Here is a 15,511-nt window from a genome sequence, read left to right on the forward strand (position 1 = left end):
TTTCTCATTTTTAGTAAGCCCATTTTCTTGTTGAGTGCCTTGTATTTTTTAAGCACATTATTTGATGTGTGATTTAATTTTTTAAAATTTCAATCTGTGGATTATTGCTTTCTTCTGTTAATTGTTTCATTTGCTGTACAAAAGCTTTTCAATTTAGTGAAATTCCATTTGTTTATTTTTGTTTCCATTGTGTGTTTGGGTTCATACCCAACAGATAATTGCCCACAACCATTTCTAGGACTTTCTCCTCTGTTTTCTTCTACTGCTTTATAGTTTCTGTTTTTCACTTAAATCTTTAATTCCTTTTGAGTTGATTCTTACGTGAGAGTGAGGTAGGGGCCTGTTTTCATTGTTATAGAGGTGGTTGTACAGTCTGGCTGGGACCATTTATAGAAGAACTATCCTTTCCTCTTCGAATATTCTCGGTGCCTTAATAAAAGAGTCAACTGACCATAGAGACACAGGATTTGTTTAAGGGCTGTCTGGCCTACTTCATGGGTCCATGTGCTATTTTTGTGCTGGAAACATGTATTTTTGATTACCACAATTTTGTAATATATGCCAAAATCTAGTGGTGTGATTCCTGCACTAATTTTTTTTTTGACCCAGATTGTTTTGTCTATTTCAAGTCTTTTGTGATTTCATAAATATTTCAAAGTTGTTTTCCTTATTTTTAGGAAGAATGACAGTATTTCTTTCTTTCTTTTTAAAAAAATATATTTGTTTTTGCAGGGTCTCACTACACAGCTTGGACTCGTAGTGGTCCTCCTGCTTTCAGCCTCCCCAGAGTTGGGATTACAAGTGTATACCAATACACTGGTGCTCTATGGCTGGCTCAGTCTGCCCTGGGGGCAGGACTGGCGTGGCATAGGGTGCCAGGGATCAAACTGCGACAAGGCATGGGGTGCTGGAGATCCAACTGCGGTTCCTGCACTTGCCTAAGCTTGCCTAAGCAGGTGCTTTAGTCTGCTGAGCTCTCTCACGAGGCTCGATATTAGTATTTCTATAAAAAATATATTAAGTCTGTAGATTGCTTTGGATGGTATGAACCTTTTAACATATCAATTCTTTCAAGTCATGAAAACAGGAAATTGTTTCATTTATCTGGGTCTTCCTCAGTTTCTTTGATCAATGTTTTATAATTTGAAGTATATAGATACTTCGTTTCCCTGCTTAAGTTTTCTCCTATTTTATATTTTTGATGCTATTAAAAATGGGATTTTTTTCAGATAGATTATTGTCAGTATATAAAACCACTACTGGATTTTATAAGTTAATTTTGCATCCTGAAACTTAACTAAATTCCTTTATGAGTTCTTAGTGTTCTTATGGAGTCTTTCAGATTTTTCTATATATGATTAATTGTTAAACAACTGAAAACAATTTTAATTCTTCCTTACCTATTTACACGTCTTTTGGCTAACTACTCCAGCTAAGAATTCCAGAATACTCTAAGTTAGGTGTGCTTGGCCACTGGGTACCTTGTTGCCTAATGACTGACTGCCTCACTGTGGGGTGCGCTCCTTTTCCTACTTGACTTAAGCTCACTCTGCAAAGCTTGTTTCTTTTCCTGTCTTCAATACAACACTGACACTGCTAAAAATAAATAAAGTGGGCATGCTTATTTTGTTCCTGATCTTAGAGGATAATCCCAGAAGTCGTCACTGAGTGTGATATTGTTGAGTTTTCTTAGAATTACTTTTCTTGTGCTGAGATACATTTCTTTTATATCCAATTTGTTGAAACGTTTTATAATTTTTCAATCAGGAAAAACTGAACTTTTGTCAAATTCTTTTCCTGCTTGTATTGAGATGATCATATGGTCTTTCATTCTGTTAATAAGATCAACTATATTTACTAATCTATATTTACATGTTGAAGAAACCTTGAAGGAATAAATCACACTTGATTGTGATGAATGATCCTTTTAATGTACTGGTGAATACTTTTGCGGAAAGCTTTCCTTTTGGTAGTACACGTTTGCAGCACAAGCAGTTTGTAGTCTCGGTGGGGAATGGGAATAAATATATAACACTGCTTGGTTCTTTTTTGTTTTTAATCCCCTTTTCTGCTCCCTCTCTCCCTCCTCCTTAGTCTCTTTCTCCTATTTTCTTGATGCTATTATTCATCTTATTTCATATTCATGACATATAATGTTTCTATCCATAGAAGTTTTTAGGTATCTATACATGGCATATCTTTATTCTATTAATTTTTCCCCCCTACCGTCTCCCTCTTTCCTAGCTTTTCCTCCATTTCAGTTATTTTGCAACCATTTTACTTGTGGGTGAGTTTTAATTAGCCTAAGAGTGCTTTTGCTGTTTCACTGTTCGTACTTTATCCCAGACTTTTCACTGGTGAGAGATTGTAGTTACTGTTTCAATCTCCATAGTAATTATTTCTCAGCTTCGACTTCAAAAATTTGAAGATTCAGTCTGGTAAGTTATTTGGCTAAGGAAATACATCTGTTTCTTCTAGGTTGTACAATTTGTTTGCAAATAATTTTCTGTACTATGATAGGGATTACTGATCCTTTGAATTCATGTGTTTTTAATGCCTTTGCTTATAATACTCATTTATTTGATTCTTCTCTTTTCTTGTTAGTCTAGCTCAAGGTTTGCCAATTTTGTTTAATTTCCCAAGAATGTACTCTTAGTTTTATTGATATTCTATTATGTCTCTAGTCTCTTTGTCATCTTGTTTGCTCATTTCTCATGATTTTATCCTTCTACTTTCATTTGGCTTAACATTTCTTCTTCTTTTTTTTTTTTTTTTTTGAAGTGTAATTTTAGGTTGCCTAGAGTTTTCTTTCTGTTTGATGTAATCATTTATTGCTGTGAACGTCTGTATCATTCCTGAAAAAAAGGACTTTGTCTCTCGTGTTGCCCTTTTGCATTATTAAAATGCTTTTCAGGCACAGAGGACACTGCAAGCAGCTAGAGACTAAAGTGTTTGAATCAGTGCTAAGGGACAGTGACAGCTGTGCAAACCATTGTTACCTGTAAAAGGTGCCTGCCTGGCCAACGCAAGGTCCTGAGGTAAATTCCAGGAGCAGAAAGAGCTATTCTGTACATGTGCAAACTCAGATATTCTTCAGAGTGCCAGTCATGTAACTGAACAAAGCAAGCTAATGGTGTCACGGTAGGCTATGTACCCACGTAACCCTGTGCCCTGAGGTAACTGGGTACAGAAAGAACACTGCAGAGCGTTGGCTGCCCTTGGACACTTTAAGTGCTTTCTGCCAGTTTTCTTCTCTGATCCACCATTGCTGGACTTCCGGTAATTTCCCCGTCTACCACACTGATGCCAGTCCTCATGGATAATTGTTTGTAAATCTGCTGCCACAAGAGCCTGCTATTCTTACCAGTCAGTGTCAACATTATCCTTTCCTTCTAGTACTTGTGGGTGAGTTTTAATTAGCCTAAGGCCCCCCACATGCCCTCTTTGTGTGCTTCTTGGCACATGGCTTCTTGGCTACCAGTGGATGACTTCCCTTAGAGAACTACTTGTGGCTGCCTCCCATGAATTTTGGTATGTTGTGTTTCACTTTGGGGAGATCTTAAGACATTTTTACTCTTCTTTAATATATTCTTTGATCTAGTAGTTGCTTGGCAGCATATTTTTAATTGCTGCTTATTTGTCAATTTTCCATAATTTAGCCTATGACTTATCTTTTAATTTTCCACTTTTGTATTTGTGAATTATTTTTCATCATTGAGTTTGGATTGTTCTCTTTATACCCTGTGTCCAGGTAGAATTTTATATTCATAATTTGCAGTTACACCCTTCCATTATTTTCATTCTCCTTACAGTATCTTGTGTAGAGAAAAAGTTTTTATATTTTTATGAAATCCACTTCCATGCTGAAGTTGCTGAATCAAGCTTTTAATCATGTAATAACTTTATCTAACAAATGAGAATAATGGATGCCTAGGGGTTAGAGCTGAGGAGAGATGGGAAAGGGTTGCATAAAAGTACAATTTCTTCTCAGGGTGATAAAAATGTCCTAAAACTAGATTATGGTGGTAGTGTTAAAATTCACCCCACATAATAGAAGGCACTGAATTGTATAGTTGGATTGAATTTATGCAATGCAAATTATATCTCATAAACTTTTGTGTTATATCTCCATAAGGTTATTTAAATTAGTCACTAATTAGCACATCACTAATCTTGCATTTTAAAAGGTTCATTCAATTGAATAAATAATACTGCTTTTAAAAGAATTAGTTCCCTAACCCAGGGTCATGATGATTTCCTTTTCTTATGAAAGGTACATACAATTGTATTATGTGTTGAGATTTATAACTGATTTTGTGTTAATTTTTCTAAGTGATATGAAGAATTAATATCATTTTTCTTTTTGACACAGCTATCCAATTATTCTAGCATCATTTGTTGAAAACGTTAGTTATTCATTGAATTACCTCTACACTCTTGTTAAGAATCGAATAACCATATTCTCACTGGTATATTTGTGAATTTTCTATCCATCTACCCAGTTATAGTGAGCCTTTCAGAGCCAACTATAGCATGTATGCCATAGGTTCACCACCACTGGTATTTTTTCCCAAAGTGTAATTGTCTTAATTACTATAGCACATGCTTAGGCAGAGCACAGTGGCTGGGGTTCATCCCCCTGGCATGCCATGCTGGCCCCGCCCCTGGGTCACGCTGAGACAGTGATTGAGGCTGGGTGTGGTGGTGCATGCCTGTAATCCCAGCACTTGGGAGGCTGGAAACAGGAGGATCACTACAAGTCCAATTTACGTAGCAAGACCCTGTAGACCAGTACTAAATACATAAAATAAGAAAAATTTCTATAGCACCATAGTACATTTGGAACTGCAGTTTCCTCAACTTTATTTTCTTATTCAGATTTCTTTAGGTTATTTTTCTATTTAATTTTTCCTGACAAAATATAAAGTAAATTTCTGTATATCTTTGGAAAATCCTGTGAGGTTTTTGCTATCAATTATGTTAAACCTATAGATCGAATTGAAGAATACAAACTTCTTTATAGGATAAATCTTTTAGTTCATAAACACATTATATCATACCAGTTAGGTTCTCTTTTATTAATTAACATTTTATAGTTTTCATATACAAATACTGTGCAGATTTTGTTATATTTATGCATAAGTATTTCATTATTTTTGGATTTTTAAGTATTTTTTAAAACTCAGTTTGTAACTGTTCATTGTTAATGTGCAGAAATACTGTTGAGTTTTGTGTGTTGTCCTTATCAAAATCCTTATCAAAATCAAATTTTAGTTCTATGGTCATTAAATTTTAAACTTCTTTTTCAATGCCAATTTCTAAATCCTGTAGCTTTCATTGTTTAGAATATGCATAATTTATATGACATTGATTAATTTTAGATATTGAACCAATAGTGCTTTTTTGTGATCAACCTCATTAGCTGTAGATTTATTGTTGAAATAGGTTGCCTAACATTGTATAGTGTCATTATGTTGTTGCATATTATTAGTTATAATTTTATTTTTTTGAAATATCATGATAGAGGTCTCAGAAGAAGAAAGCTGCTCCTGGCCAAGAAGGCAAGAGGCAAAGAAGGGGTGGGGAGTTGAGATATATCCTTCTGGGTCGTGTCCCCACTAACCCATCTCTAACAGGGCTTACTACCCAACAGCAAGTTTCATCACACCCACAATCTAATGACATTGCGAAAGCCTTAACCTTGAAAATGTGAGCCTTTGGCACCACAGCGTAGATCTAAACTATAACGTGTGGTTCTTGATCCACAAAAGGCTCACATATATCTCATGCAAAATGCAATTTGTCCATCTCTGAGAGTCACCAGCATTTTAGTAGTCCCTCCACTGCTGAAAATCCCAATTCTAAGACCTGCCCTGAAACTCAAGGCAAACTGTTTGTTGTAAAATCCTGTATGAATAAAAAAAAATAGAAAATTAAATATTATTGACATACATGGTACAGAGTAAACTTTCCCATTCCAAAAAAGGAGATAAGGGTGGGAACAAAGCAGGACAGGAACCACAAACTGCAAAACTTAAATCCTACATATCCAAGTCTAGCATACTGGACAAGCGGTGGTAACATGATCTCCTGAATTTGGCTGGCCTGGCCTCTTTGACATTGTCAGTTTCAGAGCTTCCCTCTTAGGTTGGACTTGCTCACTGCCTGCAGTTTTTCTCAGCAGATGACCCATGTTCCTCAGATCACCATACTCTTGTTGTCCCCATTGAATGTTCAGCTTCACTCTTATAGCATCCCCCAGTGCCTCTCAAGGGCACTGCTGTGCTACGTCTTCCCTGGAAATCTGGGCAGAAGCCTACCTGATCTCGATACTCTTGCCTTCTGCTTACCCATAAAACCAGCACCATATGGATGATGCTAAGGTTGGCTGTCAGCTCAAGCAGTATACAAGTAATCTTGGATCATGGATACAGATGCCTTTTAGTGTCTGGATGGCTGAGGACTGGGAGTCAAATTCTGGGGAACCAATTCCTTACATATCCCTCCTTGGGTTCTGTTCTCAGAAAGCAAAGTCTTTGAAAAGAGTTTACGTTTACTCATTTACCCCTGTGAGCCATGAAGGATGGGATCTTGCTGATTTCTAAGAACCTGCAAGATACACGTCCTTCTGTCTGGATACATGGTACTTCTTTTTTAATGCTCATCTTTTCAGCAACTAAGCTCTCCTTGACCCCAGCTTTATAAGCTTTTCATTTTGGTATGCAACCAAAAGTGTTCGAATTATGCACCTATGCTTGGGGTTCTAATTCTTATTGTAAATGTGGCTAAAAGCAGTCAACATTACCCAGGCCAGAGCCTGAATGTTGAGCTGCCTTAAAACTCCATTGACCAGATTAATTAGTTCTCGTCTCTTAATTTCAGTTTCTTGCAGCCTCAGATCATGTTCAAAATGTAAGCAAGTTTTCTGGCAGAACAGAACACACATGGCCCTCCTGCTCAACTGCTGATGGGGTTCTTGTTCTCCAGTGACACTTCCTGAGCTTGGCTTTTACTGTCTGAATTTCTATTAACATTCTGGTCCCCTGAGCTCTGGCTAGGGTCACCCATCAAGCTCAGCTGACAGCATCCTGGGACTTCTCTAGATTAGCACCTCCAAACTTTTCCAAAGTCCTCCTGTAAGCCAAAGGCTCCTGGACTGTGCTATCAGTCTCAGTCTTTGAAAAAAAGTCCCCTTCTCGAGCATCAAAGTCTAACTTAATCTGTTTGTCCATCACTAGGACACCATAACTGAGGCTCACAATTTAAAATAAGTGAGCATTATTTTGGTTCATGTGTTTTAGTTCTTGGTTGGCTAGCTGCAAGGCAGGCACACATGGTGGGGAGCTGTGGTGGATAAAAGCTGCTCACCTGTTGGGCCGGTCAAATAGCTCGGATAGCCAAATAGCCAATTAAAGTGCCTGCAAGCAGGTGCAGGTGCTGAGGGTTTGATACCCGGGTCTGCTGTGCCAGGCCTGCCCCTGGGGTGTGCTGAGATGGCGATTGAGACTGGGCGTGGTGGCACGCGCCTGTAATCCCAGCACTTGGAAGGCTATAAACAGGCGGATCTCTATGAGTCCAGTCTAGTAGTGAGACCCCAAACACCCTGTAGACTCTTCCCTAAATATACAGGGAAAAAAGAAGCTGCTCACCTGTGTTGGTCAAGAAGCTGAGAAAGAAGGGAATAACTAAATTGGGAGATATTTCCTTCTAGGTCACAACCTCATGACCCACCTCCAACAAAGCCCCATCTCTTAGCAGAAAGTCAGCTGTGGAGCACCCACACTCCCATCACTTTCCAAAAATTCCACCACTGAACACATGAGATTTGTGGGGGACACTCTAAATCTAACCTATAACATATGAGAGCTTTTACTACTGTATATTAAACATTTAACACTTTACCTAAGTTGTACACATTTTGTCTTGTGCATCTCACTTCTTTAGACTTCATAATATATTCTAATTTCCTTGGAGATGTTTTTGTTTGGTGTATGAATTATTGACAAGAATATTATTTGATTTCTAAGTGTTTTTATATTTTTCTGTTATCTGTAATTTTCTTCCAATGTGATCCTTGAAAATGCTTTGTGGGATTTAAGTTGTTTTAAATTTGTTAAAGCTTAATTCTGTAACCTGAGATATGGTCAATTTTGATGAATGTTTGATGTGTATTTGAAAAGAACGCCTTTTGCTGTTGTTGGAATGAAGTGCTCTAAAATTGTCCATTGGTCTAAGTGCTTAATAGTGTTGCTTAGTTCTACATGGTCATGATTTACTGTTTGTTAGTGCCATCATTTCCTGGGAGGCGCACACTGATGTCTTCACCTGCCGTGGTAAATTTGTGTCTCTGTTTTTCCATGTCTGTCAGTTTTTTGCTTTGTGTCTTTTAAGGCTCTATTTTAAGGAGTGCATGTAATTACGGTTATTAGTTGTTCATGCTGAGCTTCCTCTGGTATTATTTTTTAACACCCTCCTCCTTCTTCTTAATTGTGAAAATTTGCCTGGTATTAATATGGCCATCCTCGTGAGCTTTGTACAAGTGTCTTTGCAGCGCGCAGGTGTACTGTGCTGTACTGTGCTCTACTTGCTTGTGCTACGTGCAATTTTACAAGTTGAAGTTGTAGCAACTGCTGTGAGCAGGTACATAGGAGCAGTTTTCTAGCTTCTTGTGCTCACCTCTGTCTCTGCCACGTTTGGTTGATTCTCACAGGGTTTCAAATTTTTCATCGTCACCATTTTTATGGTGACCTGTGGCCGGTGATCTTTGTTGTCGCTACTGCAATTGTCTTTGGGTGTCACAAATTGAGCCCATAAAGTGGCAAATACAATAGACGTACGCTGTGTGTGTTTTGGTTGTTTCACCAACCAATATTTTCTGTGTCTCTCTCCAACTCAGGGGTCTCCATATTCACTGAGATAAAAGACTATAGAAATTTGGCCAACTAATACATCATCGTGTAATTTCGGTGATGGTTTTCCTAAAGAAAGCAATATAAATATTTATCTTTTCTGTTATTTAGAATGAATATTTTACCACTCCATGTACAATGTTCAAACTTGTCTGTCCTTGTAGTTTTTTATTTTTTAATGTTTTTATTTTTAAAGAGGAAAAAAACCAGAAACAAATGACAAGAACAAAGAAAAATCCAAAGCAACATAGAATAATAAAAATGGTACAGAATTTCAAAACAAGAACAGAAAATTAACAATTGTTATTACATGGCATTGTAGCATCAAATTTGTTGCTGAGATTACCAGGCATGCAGACTGATCAAGCAATTAAGCATGAATTGTCTTCCTTTGTCTCTTCAGTTGTCTTCCTTTCACTAATCCTTATTTTTTTTCCCTTGTCGTTTTTATTTTTTAAATTTATTTTAAAAAGAGTATAAAAATAATGGATGAAAAAATTTATTTACATTGTATGCTAAAATATATTGTATATATCAATTAAAACATATTAAACAATGTTATAATGTCACACTAAATAGTAAAGTATATTTTTAAAAGTCAATAGCTGATAAATAGCATATATTTATCTAGATGCTATTTATCTTTCTCTTTATTCTTTCTTGGTGTTCTATCTTTTGCAGTTCTTCTTGAGACACAGCTCTCTCAGTTCTTTCACATGAGAAAGTCTTTGTTTTGTTTTAATTTCTAAATGAGTTTTCTTATGGATACAAAATTCTAGTTGCACAATTATTTTACTTCAGTAATAAAAACAGAGCTACTCTACTTCCTAGCTGTATGGATGCTGGCGAGCAACAGAATGACATGTGAATTCTGTAAATACTTAAGCAACGTATTATTTTACATTGGGTGATATCTGGATTTTCCTTTGGGTATAATTTTCCATAATCTCATTGTGATATGTTTTGACATGACTTTCATTGAATTTATCCTGGCTTGAATTTTCTTAGAGGACCGAAATTGTAGTAGTACGTATCTCCTCAAATTTAAGAAGCTTGCTCTCAATACTTCTCAAAGTGTTTTCTGTATACTGTACTTCTCCTTCTCTTTTTTGCATCTTTCATAAGTCAAATATTTGACATTTTTCAGGCATTTTATCTGAAGCCCTGTTTATAGTGTTTCAGTGACTTTTCTTTGTTTTTCAGATTAATCATTTCTCTTCAGTTGTCTTTACATTTGCTAAATGTTTCTTTGGTCATCTGCGTTTTTCAATTTCCCTGTAAATAGTTATTAAATACCTAAATATAGGTACCTCTTACCTATAGTGAGTTTATTTTATACCACAATCATATGCTAATAAAAATGGAAAATAAATGAATAAATATTTCTGTTTTACAGTTTTAATTTTCATTTAGTTTTTTCTTATGTCTCTATTTCTGAGCCTCAATTTCAAGTGTATTCACAATTACTTGGAACTTTATAATAGCGCTTTTAAATTCTTAATTAGATAATTTCGATACCTAGGTCATGTTGCCATTGCCTTTTCCTGACTTCAAATACTGTGCAGTTTTCAATTCTTTGGGAGTTTTTGAGTGTACTTTATAAGACTAATTCTTATTTGAATTTCACAGATAATTTCCATGTTTCTATTTTAACCTTTATGCAAGCTGGTTGGGTTTAGGCCACGACTTCTCAGCAGGTGTACATGGGTTACAGAGTTCAGTTTTCCCTGCTTGTGTGTCTGGTTTAGGTCATATCCGCACAGCATCAAGTTGAGCTCCACACTTTATAAACAACTTGACATACTGTCTTCCTGATCTCTACTGTCTCTTTATTTTCCCTAGTCTTTCCTACTTTTGAGGGGCTTAATTTGTATTTTATTTTTCAGTCATCTGACCAAAACTCTGATACTTATCCAGCTTTTCCATGCATTTCTTAAAATCTTTCCATAATCTAGGGTGAAGGAGCACAATGAAACAAACAAACAAACAAACAAACAACCAGACACAAAGTAGTCAATCTGTCTTGGGCCCATAGCTCTTCTAATTAGACAGAAGCAGTCCTTTTTCAAGGAGCTTTGGATGCTGTAGCTCCTAGGACTGGTGGCCTCTGATGTCACTACCATGGGCACAAAGACAGAGCAGAGAAGACTGCCAGGGCCACAAGAGAAAAGCGGCAGATTTTGTATTCGCCTTTCTCACTCCTTAAGCTATGTCTTGAGGTCTCCTGGGTCCCTCTGACCAAATTTCAGGCGAGGTGGACTTGAGGCGTAGAGCTGTTGCAGGGAAGCCTGAGTGTGTTAACGTCACTGCCATTCAGTGACCTTTGAAACCTTCTCCTGTCCACCTGCTGATTACTTTCAGAGTCTTAAGCTACTGCTGCATTTAGAAAGGAGACAGAATAGCTTGTGATTACTTTCACTGACTCACAACCCAAATCTCGCAGTAGCAATATGACCTTTCCCTTCCCCAAGCAGAAGCAATATGTTTTCTCTGCTTAGGACCATTTAGGTATGAGTCAGTTTCATCGCTGATAGGAAATCATTTGGGTAGCAGGATATGGTGCTTTCCCTGGCGCTGTAAGACCTGAACTTCTCAGGATAATGCTGTGTACATCACTTGTTGTTCCTCAGAGTTATTTGTTAAATAATACAATCATGAATTTCACCTCTGGACCAATCACATTGAACAGCCTTGGGGAAACCTAGATGTTTTAAAAACAACTCAGAATACAATGAAATAATCATTGTGTATTTATCTTTTCCCCATTAAATCAAAGCAAAGACCTGTACCTAGTGAGTTCTGACTCTAGTGTAGAAAGAAACTCCTTATTAGATGGTTGCTAATGTCACTAAAAATAATGACCATAATTGGTGTCCTTGGGAGAAACTGCTAAAATGCTGGCACAGGGAACTTTTGTTGTAAGAATGTGATTAAGCATTTCAACCTAAGGATTGGATCATAAACAATTCCTGCTTCTGTTCACTACTCAATGAACTAGGCTGTGAAATGTCAGAACTACTTTACTAATTTAGTAACATGTTTTAAAATATTTGCCAAACTCCTATACTCGGTACAACTCCAGAAAGGAGGTGAGGATGCTACAGTGAACAAATCAGCTACTTCTCTCTAACATAAGCCACAAACCTTTCCTGTAAAGAGCTAAGTATTGAATATTTGATCCCCTGTTCCAGCCACCCCACTTTGCTGTCGTGGTGTGAAGGCATAAAGACAATACGTGTGAGGATGGGTGTGGCTGCCTGCCAACAGGCTTACTAAAAGAGGTGGTGAAATGAATTTGGTTTCTTAGCTATAGTTTGCCAATGCCTTCTCTAGAAGCCAGATTGTAGAGAAGCACCAAAGGACACTGAAGAACAAATTATAATAAAATATCTAGAAACAACGATGATATCATTAGTGGCTACTATGGAAACAGAAAAGATGAGCTATCTCACCTGGTCTGGCAACAATGCTTAAAAAAAGTCTTCCTGGAGGAGGTGATGCCAGATTTCTGACATGAGAGTGAAGCTGGGTGAGCATCTACCAGAGAGGCAAGGTGGAGGGCAAGAAAGCATTTCCTGAAGAAGAAGCATGAGGACAGAGCTGAGGAGAGATGTGTAGAGAATTACCAATGGATTTGGGTTTCTGCAGGTTAAGCTAAGAGAGTTTTTTTTTCCTAAGATGGTATAATGCTCAAGTGAGAGTTCAGGTTAGAAAAGTAGGTCACTACAGTCTTAGGCAGAGGAGCATCAGCACATTTGGGATTTTATTTTATTTAAACAGCTTTTCTGGTTGTATAGATGGATTCAAAGAAGACAATATGAGAGACCCTGGCACCGTCAGGAGGCCATCTATGTAGATACTGGACAGCAGCTGAAAGCATAAGGGCATTGGATTTAAGAAGTATTTAAAAGGCAAAATCTGTGGGAGATAGTGGTTGATTATTCACGTGAATCTCATATGTAAAGTGAGGGAAAGTTAGGAGTCCAGCATTGTCACCAGATTTAGAGCTTTGTAGAATGGCCAAGTGACACTGCAGACATGGCCAGGTAGGAGTGGTGTGGAGAGTGTGCAGGAGCTGAGGCGAACAGCATTTTCAGCAACCATGGGAGAGCTTGTCGCAAAGGGGACAGGAAGACATGTGAGAGCGGTTGCGGGAAGGAATTCTCACTGATGGATTCCAGCATGGAGAATGGAAGGCAAGATCTGACACCACCCCAGCGAGTTCACAGCTGGGGGCAGCAGGAAAGTTCATGAAGGCCTTATTTGGTGGCCTCCAGTTCTTGATGAAATGAGAGACAGGGTCAGATGCAAAAAGGACAGAAGGGCTGAGGAGCGGGCTGGAGGAGATCAGCGAAAACTTTGGAGATTAAGTATGGAAAACGAACTGAGGAACACCAGGCTTGTGCTTCGCTCCCCCAGACGAAACTGTGGAGACTTCAGTTTTCCTGCTGGAATGACTTTTTTTTTTCAGTGCCACGTGGACAGAGGAGCAGAGAGACTGTGGAATAGAGCCAAAATCATGAGCTTCCTCAACAGATACAGAAGTCAGGTGAGGTGAAAGACACTGGGTAAAAGAAAGAAAAAAATGGGCCACAATTTCCAAGTAATTCTTCCTTTCCTCTGGTGATTCCTGCAGTTTTCTCTTGCTTTGATTTTCTGTTTGCAGGGATAAGGGATTTTGTTTTTATTATCCTGACACAACACCCAGTCACCCAGTCAGTCTCTCTCTCTCTCTCTCTCTGTCTCTGTCTCTGTCTCTGTCTCTGTCTCTGTCTCTCTCTCTTCCCATCCCAACACACCCCCCCACACCCACTTGTTTGCTTATGTGTTTTCTTGTTTCCTTTGTATTTTTGAGGCATAACACCCCTCTATTATCACCTGCTAGTATTTTTTTTCAGTTTAGCTTCTTTATGTCACTATATTGTCACATCTACCTGAGACTTTCCATGATATCTCAACAAATAAATGCGCATTATAAATGTGAGCAGGACCCTCTAAAATCGGGAAACAAAAACAGTTACACAACAGTAAGCAGGGATTCTGGTGGAACAAATAATGCATCTCCCCCGGTGAACAGGACATAGCGTAAGGCAAGACTGCACTGTGGGTTCAGCCAGCTATGTCTCTGCTCGCTGGCTGATAGCTCTTCCCTCTCCCATGTCTGTAATTTTGTATCCCAGAGAGCAGATGCCTGGGACACATGGATGGATTCTTCTCTCTCCATTGTGCTTCTCCTGAGTGTAAATCTTGGCCCAGATTTTTCAGGAAGTGTTTCTCTGTGGCTAGTGCAGTTCACTCTGAAGAGACCATGCTTCCTCACAAACTATCATGTTAACAAATCAAACATATCATTTTCTCCCCCTAATTTTTCTTCCTTTTATGCCTTAGAGCTATAAATTCTCTTTGGCATTCAGGAAAAGCACATGAATTAATAGCCATTTGCCCAAAATAATTCTGACAAATCTGAGGATGTCAGAGTTGTTGGATTAGTGTTCAAATTCTGCATCATGCACTTAAGTCCATAAATTTCAATCTAGATCTTTAAACTCTCTCTCTCTCTCTCTCTCTCTCTCTCTCTCTCTGTGTGAGAGAGAGAAAAAAATCCCACATAAATTAAAACTCAGGATTATTGTTAAGATTAAAAAGGAACTGATATCAGTGATTTTAGCTCCTCTTTATGTGAAGATAAATGTGCTGCATAATAATTCTCTGTGACAAGAGACATTTCTGCACCCAGAAATTTGAGTGTTATTTTTCCTTATTACATATTCTCTGGAAGGGGAAGATGCAAAAGTTGATTCAAAGATATAGTTAAAATTATTGAAACACTTAAGCTATTCAGTCAAGGTATCAGAAATGCAGTGGGGTGAGCTTGGCATATTGCCTGCATTATATTCACTTTTAATTGTGTGTATCCTGTTCCTTTTTGATTCAGGAAGTTTATACTCGTGTGTGTGTGTGTGTGTGTGTGTGTGTGTGTGTGTGTGTGCAGACACAGTTGGCAGAAATGGGTAATCAAGGTGATAGCCAAGCCCGGACCACTGCTAGGTTCTACTTAGTATCACGTCTGAATTTGTTGCTCAGAATTGACTTAAATCCATCTTCATTCTTCTGGACAGGATCTCAGAAGGGACACAGCGGCTGTGAGCCTATGGCCTCATCTGGTATAATCCTGCTCTGTAATGACAGGCCTAGAGCCAGAGCCCTCATTTCCTTCCTCTGGAGTCTGCCCAGATGAGGGTTAGGATTTCTAGTCCACAAAACAAAGGAGCCTGCTACTGAAGCTGTAGTCTATGCCTCTCCACTCAGCAAAGCACATTCGAAGTCTAATGTCCCGGCTGTGGACCTGTTATGGTGGCCATTTTATAACACATCCGTGAGCCCTTTGTGGCTGTGTTTAGCTCACCGCAGGACCCAACACCTCCCTGGGAAAGATGCTGCAGCCTGGTCTGACAATGACACAGGAGGTAGAGAGCCTTGAGAGGATTGTGGGTGTCACCAGGAAATTTTGGAGACAAATACTGGTCACTGTTGCAGACATCATTTCTATGTCATTTATATGAATGACCACTAGTGACCTATAGTTCCTTTTTTTCCTGTTA

Source organism: Octodon degus, unplaced genomic scaffold, assembly GCF_000260255.1.
Source record: "Octodon degus isolate 3935 unplaced genomic scaffold, OctDeg1.0 scaffold00029, whole genome shotgun sequence".
NCBI lineage: Eukaryota > Metazoa > Chordata > Mammalia > Rodentia > Octodontidae > Octodon > Octodon degus.